This window comes from Mesocricetus auratus, unplaced genomic scaffold (genome assembly GCF_017639785.1).
Source record: "Mesocricetus auratus isolate SY011 unplaced genomic scaffold, BCM_Maur_2.0 Super-Scaffold_15014, whole genome shotgun sequence".
Classification (NCBI taxonomy): Eukaryota; Metazoa; Chordata; class Mammalia; order Rodentia; family Cricetidae; genus Mesocricetus; species Mesocricetus auratus.
This window is the reverse complement of record NW_024429186.1, coordinates 75,695,646-75,703,510: the sequence shown is the minus strand read 5'-3', so window position 1 is coordinate 75,703,510 and position 7,865 is coordinate 75,695,646.

Genomic DNA, 7,865 nt, shown 5'->3' with positions numbered 1-7,865 from the left:
GAGAGATGGGTAGGATGAAGTCTCTCTTCTAATACAATGCAACAAAGTAAATTTGCACATGAAATACATAGTTGAGGAAAGAAAGAAAACATGAAGTTGGGTTTCTGTTCAATTATGCTTAAACCAAGGGAAATCTCTGATTTTGGTTTCCCTTTTAAGGTTTATTCCCAGGGCAGAATTTCTTAGGTTGACAGTAGCTGTATAAACACTGCCCCCATTTTATCTATGGGCAGTTTCACATCAAAAGCCCCCTTCCCAAAATACCCTGTGGTGTCCTAAGAGTGAAGTGTAGTAGCTAGCGAGTGCTAGGCAGTGTTCACATGCAGTGGCTCAGAACTGTTGTTTTATCTTCATGCCGACTTGGAGGAAACTTTGCTCTGCAGATACGCCAAAAACTATCAGATGCAAAAACAAGACACGTTGTAGGCCTGCATCTCAGTCCTCATAAATGGATGAGCAGGCATATTGAATCCAGTGAGTGCATTTGGAAATGCTTGTAAGACCACTGGAAAACGTGACACAGCTCTGAGGCCCAGTGCGAGGAAAGGACAGCAGAAGGTCAAAGAAACGGTGTGGCCACCGTGTATAGCTTACAATGAAATGAAACTCTCTTCTCAACTTCCTTAATTCTGCAATGAGAATTACTCTCAGCCCCTAAGATAGAGAACCATTTTTTTAAACTTGTAATTTATATATGTCATCAGTAAGTCTCCTTAGAAAATTGTTTTTCTAGGAATTTTCTATGCATTCATTCATGCCAGTGTCTAAAATGCAGTAAAGCATAGCATCACGAGTTCTGAAGGCTTTAAAGAAGTCTGAGATGTGGGGGATGCTGGTTAATTTAGCATATAGAAAAGAAATCAATGCAACAGAGAAATTTATTTGATCAAGAAAGAGTTCATCTTAAAGCATGAGAGATGGCTTAGTGATCAAGACTGTTTCCTGCTCTTCAAGAGGACCAGAGTTCAGTCCCCAGCTCCCACCCTGAGTGGTGCAGAACTAACTTTAATTCCAGCTTCAATAGATCTAAATCATGCTTTCAGACACACACACACACACACACACACACACACACACACACGGGGAGAGAGAGAGACAGAGAGAGAGGGAGAGAGAGGCAGGGAGGGAAGGAGAGGGAGAAATGGGAGAGAGAAGGGGGATAGATAGATAGATGGATGGATGGATGGATGGATGGATGGATGGATAGATAGATAGATAGATAGATAGATAGATAGATAGATAGATAGATAGATTCAGGAGACACACTCAGTTCTGCATGTATATTCCACCTGTGTAATAGGAGAATTTATTCACTCACAAGATAGAATAAATTCAAGTTTCGAGGTACGTTATATGCGTTGCCTTTCAAAATACAGCGTGGTGTCTAGGGTGATTACTCAAATGGTAAGAGCATTTGCTATGCAAGTATGAGTACTTCAGTTCAAATCCTTAGAACGGATGCAAATGTCAGACATAAGATTAAGCACCTGTAACATCAGTGTTGTAGGAGGTGGAGACAGGAGAATTGCAGGGTTTTGCTGGTTGTCCACCTAATTCCAAATTCAATGAGAGACCCATTATTAAGGGAACATGATGGAGAGAGATAGATGCAATATATGTGCTCCACCATACACACTCTTATACACACATTTACGCATGCATCACATGCAAGTGCACACATAAATACACACCACACAAGCACACATGCAGAATTGTCTATGAACCTGGAACACTGATATACTATTTGTGTAGCATGTGTAGGACCTAAGTTTAATCATAAGCTTGCAAACACATGGGTAGACATACAAACACATCAGTCATGTACCTTAGTTACTTTTCTATTGCAATAAAACTTCATGATGAAGGCTACTTAAAGAAGAATTATTTTATTTGAGACTTAAAATTCAAGAGGATTAGAGTCCGTGATCATTATCATGGCAGGGAAAATAGCAGCAGGTAGGCTGGTATAGCACTGTAGAAGTACCCTAGAGTTTACATCGTGTAGCAGAAGCTGGAGGCAAAAAGAGAAAGACTCAAAATGGTGTGAGTCATTTGAAATTCAAAGCTCATCCCCAGGGATACAGCTCCTCCAACAAGGCCATACTTCATAATCCTTTCCAAACAGTTCTAGCAACTGGGGACCAAGTCTTTAAATATATGAGTCTATGGGGCCATTACCCTATTGTGTACAGAGTCATTCATAATACCAGGCATATCATGGATTTTAATGTATGGCATTAAAACAGAGTTAAAGTGGAAAACCATAAGAAATGATGACAAAAGTTAAAATTGAAAATTCAATTTAGTATATATGCAGCCTCTATAGTTTTCCATCAGGGGCCTCCAGCCATCAGTCAGCTAGGCTGTGTCACATACTCATAGAGAAGATGTGACACTAAGACCACCCTTCTACCCCTTCTGACATAAAGCAAATTCCAAGAAATAGGCCTGATGTCTGGTTACCAAGCAACATAGGAGTTCCTACCACTGATCTCTTGCCCTGTAGACTAGGTAGCCAGGCAACACAGTATACCACATTTCTGACTGACCTCTTGCCCCTGCAGCTGCAAGTACACCCCTCCCCCATCCACTCTTCACTTCTCCTATATAAATCCCTTTGTGAAGAGTAAAGATGTCACCTTGATCAGACTCATGTCTTGGCATCCATTCTCGTATCCCCCTGTCCTCCATCTTTCTCCTAGGTGTCTACCAGACCCATGTTGCATGTCTTGTGTATCAGGGCAGCTTTCATAATTGTTTGACATTTTAATACCTCAGTAATTATGTCTGGCATATTTCAAATAGCCTATTTATGAAACATGAGGCATGCATATTTTATTACTTGAGTCAGAAACTTACTTTTGGTACCTCTTATAATAGCCAACCCAATGCCTAATGCAAACTACTAAAGTCATAATCCCTTCCACTGTCAAGTGTGTCACATTAGCTGAATTAGCTTCATTTGTCAACTTAATACTTATAACATAGTTAGACATTCCTATGAAACCTTTGTTATGGCAGCTCCCAGAACATATGATAAACTACCAAGAGAAGCCTAACTGTTCACTGTGACAGGCTTAAAAAGCAAAACTATGGGGCTTTAATACACTTCATATTTTAGATGAAATAGCATCTTTCTCTGTGATATTTCAGCTGCCCATATTAATCAACATTTATTTTACATATGTCAGAATAACAGAAAGCCTTCATCTAATGTACCAAATGCATCAGCCCCACACAAAGTGGCTCAAATGGTGGCAAATATACCATGTATGATACCAGCAAGCAGCTTAAGCAAGCTCAGACAGCTCTCTGAACATGCAAAAAGGAAAGTTACTGTAAGTAGCATTATAATTCATCAAGGGCAATGGTGAGGAATGCCTTAGTCTCCTATTTACCCTGATAAAACTGGACTCCCCAACTCCCTCACTGCTCATTCGCTGTTTGTCTCTCCCAGGACCAAGTAGTGGCTGGAGACACATAAAAAGGAGAAGGGAAAGACTGTGTGGTAGACCAAGATTTTGTGGGATGACACTTGCCCCAGAGAGAGATCAGTAGAAATAGTGGAGCATTACTGGCTTCCTAGGGGTAGGACAATTGTTTTCTCCGTCGCTGGTCCTGATTCTCCCAGTTTCCTTCCAGCACATTTCTGGGACTTACCCCACCCACCCATATGAAATGTCTTATTTTTAAATAAAAACAACATGGCCACAGTTGAACAATTTGTATAACTATATCAACTCACCATTTTGAAAATCAAAAAAATAATATCAGAATCTAAGAGAAGTCAGATCAAAATGCCAGATTTCAATTGTAGAAACCAAAATTCAAACTGTTCGGGAAGGTACATGCTAACCTCACTGGAGTTTTTTTCAAGAATGAAATACTGCTTGGTGTCCTTCTCAAAGAAGTCATTGTAAGAATGCACCAAAGTAAGGTGCAAAATGTGTAGATCTGGAGCTAGTACCAACAGCTAAAAGTGATGTAAAACCCATCACAGTTAGAAGGGTAATATTGATAATGCCCTTGCTACCTGGGAGATTTAAGTGAGCAAGGAAGAGGCATTGAAAAGCATCCAAGCATTTTTTTCAAAGAAAGTAAGAATACCAGACATTGGACTGGATTTCCCCAGTCTAGTGGTAACTGACCAACAGCTTCCTGAATGAGGACAATTTGCTCTCATAACAGTGACATACTAGCTGTCTGTTTCATTTTTCAAGCTCTCTATAGTTCTTCTATAAAACTCATAATAACAGATACTACATAAATGTTAATTAAACCGTCCTTCCATCTACTGAAGTGGTCCTGCATACTTAACAGAAATTTAAACCAGGCCACACTTCTGAAACACAGTCAGTTTTCTCCATGTCCAAACTGAATCTGTCTCCAACATTCCTTCCTGAACATGAGCAAAAACTCACTTTGTGGGGTTTTCTTAGGAGCTGCTACGTTTGGAATCAAGCCTAGAATCTAATGTCATTGTGTCACCAGAGAAGATTAGCCGAGATAAGAAACAGTCCTGCAGAGCAAACAAGTCTCACTCTAGGCTCCATCTCTTGCAGCACCTGCATTTGATACTCAAGTGGAAAGGAGATGATTTTGCTTGAGGTCTACACAAGTCATTATTGCAATAGTCCTTATGCTGAATTAAGTATAGGAAATAAAAAATCATGTGTTTAAGTTGGCATAATTAAGAACATATTGTCAAACCTCAATATGTAGTTTTAATGAAATTCCAAGAATGATGATGTGTTACCAGTTGCACACTCTTATGGTTTATTTGTTAAATTTATTTTAGCCAAGTGTTTAAGCATCTTTCCCTATACTAGCAGAAATATTATTTTCCTAATCACTCTGTTCTTACACTTTTATGAGAGTAGCATGATTTGTGATGATTTTTGTTAAGTATAAAATTATTAAAACAGCCAGACCCCAACTTCCTGGGTCCCCAGCTTCTGAGGACCTGCCCACACAGGAAAGGCATCAGTCCTTTGAGGCCCCACCCACTGGCATCCGCAGCTTCTGGTGAGTTTGTGTCCCCATGGGAACACCACGAACCCACCCATCTCCCACACCCTGAATCTTCCAAGGGACCACTCCTGGCATACAGAAGACAAGCCCGAACAGGAAATGCATCAGTCCTTCCAGACAACAACAACCTCCAGTGCAGCAGCTTTGAGTGAGTTGGGCCCCCCTGGGAACATTCTCAAGTCCATCACCCACTCACTCAGTCTTCTGGGGCTGCTACTGGCAGTCAGAGGATCTGCCCACACAGGAAAGGCATCAGTCCTTCCAGACCCCACACACCGTCATCCCCAGGTTCAGACCCCACCCTACAGCATACCCAGATTCAGCTTCAGGAAAGAAGGGGAGAAGTGGAGAAAGAAAGATCCCAACTGCACCCACTGTTAGAAGAGATTAGAAGAAGACAGAATAAGAGAAAGACCAACATGACTCCACTAGTATCTAGACACACAACAACAGCAAGAACTGAAAAGCATTACATAGACCAAGCAGAAGAGACACACCTTAAAAAATATTGCATTTAGATGATAGAGACCCTCAAAGAGGAAATATGGAAATCCCTTAAAGAAATAGAAGAAAAAACAAACAAAAAATACATGAAATGGGGGAAAAGGCAAACCAAAAAATTCAAGAAATAAACAAATATCTCAAGAATCTAAAGCGTACCAAGAAAAAACAACCAAACAAATGAAGGAACAACTCAAACATTTGAAGAATTGAAAGCTGAAATAGAAACAATAAAGAAAACACAGAAGGAGGGATGCTGGAAATAGAAAAGCTGGGTAAATGATCAGGAACTGCACATGCAAGAATCACTAATAGAATACTGGAGATAGAAGAGAGAATCACAGATGTTGAAGACTCATTAGAGGATCTACAGTCGTCAACCACAGAAAATCTCAAAACCGACAAACCCACAACACAAAATATCCAGGAAATATGGGACATCGTGAAGAGGCCAAACCTGGGAATAATAGGTGTAGAAGAAGGTGAAGAAATACAGCTCAAAGGTACAGAAAACATATTCAACATAATCATAGAAGAAAACATCCTAACCTAAGGAGGGAGATGCCTATGAAAATACAAGAATCTTGCAGATCACCAAATAGGCTGGACCAGAAAAAGAAGTCACCTTGCCACAAAATAATCAAAACATCCAAACTACAGAATAAAGAGAAAATGTTAAGAACAGCTAAAGGAACAGTCCAAGTAATATATAAAGGCAGACCTATCTGAATTATACGTGACTTCTCAATGGAAACTATGAAAGCCAGAAGATCCTGGACAGATGTACTACAAACACTAAGGGAACAAGGATGCCATCCCATACTACTGTATACAGCAAAGCTTTCAACTACCATATATGGAGAAAACAATTCCATGACAAAGCCATATTTAAATAATACGTATCCATGAATCCAGCTGTAAAGTGCCGGAAGGAAAACCTAGGCCCAAGGAAGGTAACTACACTCACAAAGACACAGGCAATAAATAATCCCACTCTACCAAACACCAAAAGAAAAAGGGAGGTGAGGCTACACACCATAACTCCACTACCAATAAATCAAGCACAAACAAGAATCATCAATCAATATTCATTAATATCCCTCAATACCAACGGTCTCAATTGCCTATAAAAAGACACAGAGTAGCAAAATGATATGAAGACAGAACCCATCCCTATGCTGTATACAAGAGACACATCTCAACGTCATAGACAGACGTTACCTCATAGTAAAGGGTTGGGAAAAAATTTTCCAATCAAACACACCCAAGAAACAAGCCAGTTTAGCAATCCTAATATCTAACAAACTAGACTTCAAATTAAAATCAATCAAAAGAGATGAAGAAGGACATTTCATATTCATCAAAGGAAAAGTCCGTCAAGATGAAGTCTCAATTTTGAACATCTATGTCACAAATGAAAAGGCAACCCCATTAGTGAAAGAGACATTGCTAAAGCTCAAATCACACATACAATCTCACACACTAGTAATAGGAGACTTCATCTAGACAGGACAAAAACACAAAAGAACTAATAAAAGTTATGACCAACTGGGTTTAACAGATATCTATAGAACATTCCACCCCAACACAAAGGGATATACCTTCTTCTCGGCGCCACATGGAACCTTCTCTAAAATTGGCCACATAAGAGGAAACATAGAAAATTTCAACAGATACAAAAAAATTGGAATAAACCCTGTATTTTATCAGACAACCATGCATTAAAATTAGAATTCAACAATAACCCAAATCGCACAGACCCTACAAACTCATGGAAATTGAACAATGCACAATTGCACCATCACTGGGTAAAGGACAAAATCACAAAAAAGAAATCAAAGGCTTCCTGGAAGTCAGTGAGAATGAAGATACAACATACCAAAACCCTGAAAGCAGTGCTGGGAGGAAAGTTCCTAGCACTAAGTGCTCACATGAAGAAACTGGAGAACAGTCACACTAGAGAATTAATAGCACAGCAGAATGATCTAGGACAAAAAGTAGTAAACTCACCCAGGAGGAGCAGACACCAGGAAATAATCAAATTGAGGGCTGAAATTAATCAAGTAGAAACCAGGAAAACATTGAGAAGAATCAATGAAACAAACAGATGGTTCTTTGAGAAAATCAACAAAATAGACAACTTCTGTCCAAACTAACCAAAAGACAGAGAGAGAGAATGCTAATTAACAAAATCAGAAATGAAAAAAAAAACAAGAAACCGGATTCAAGAACACATCAGAAAAATCATTCACCATGATCACGGTGGCTTCATCCCAGGAATGAAGACTTGGTTCAACATTAGAAAATCTATCAATGTAATCCACCATATAAAA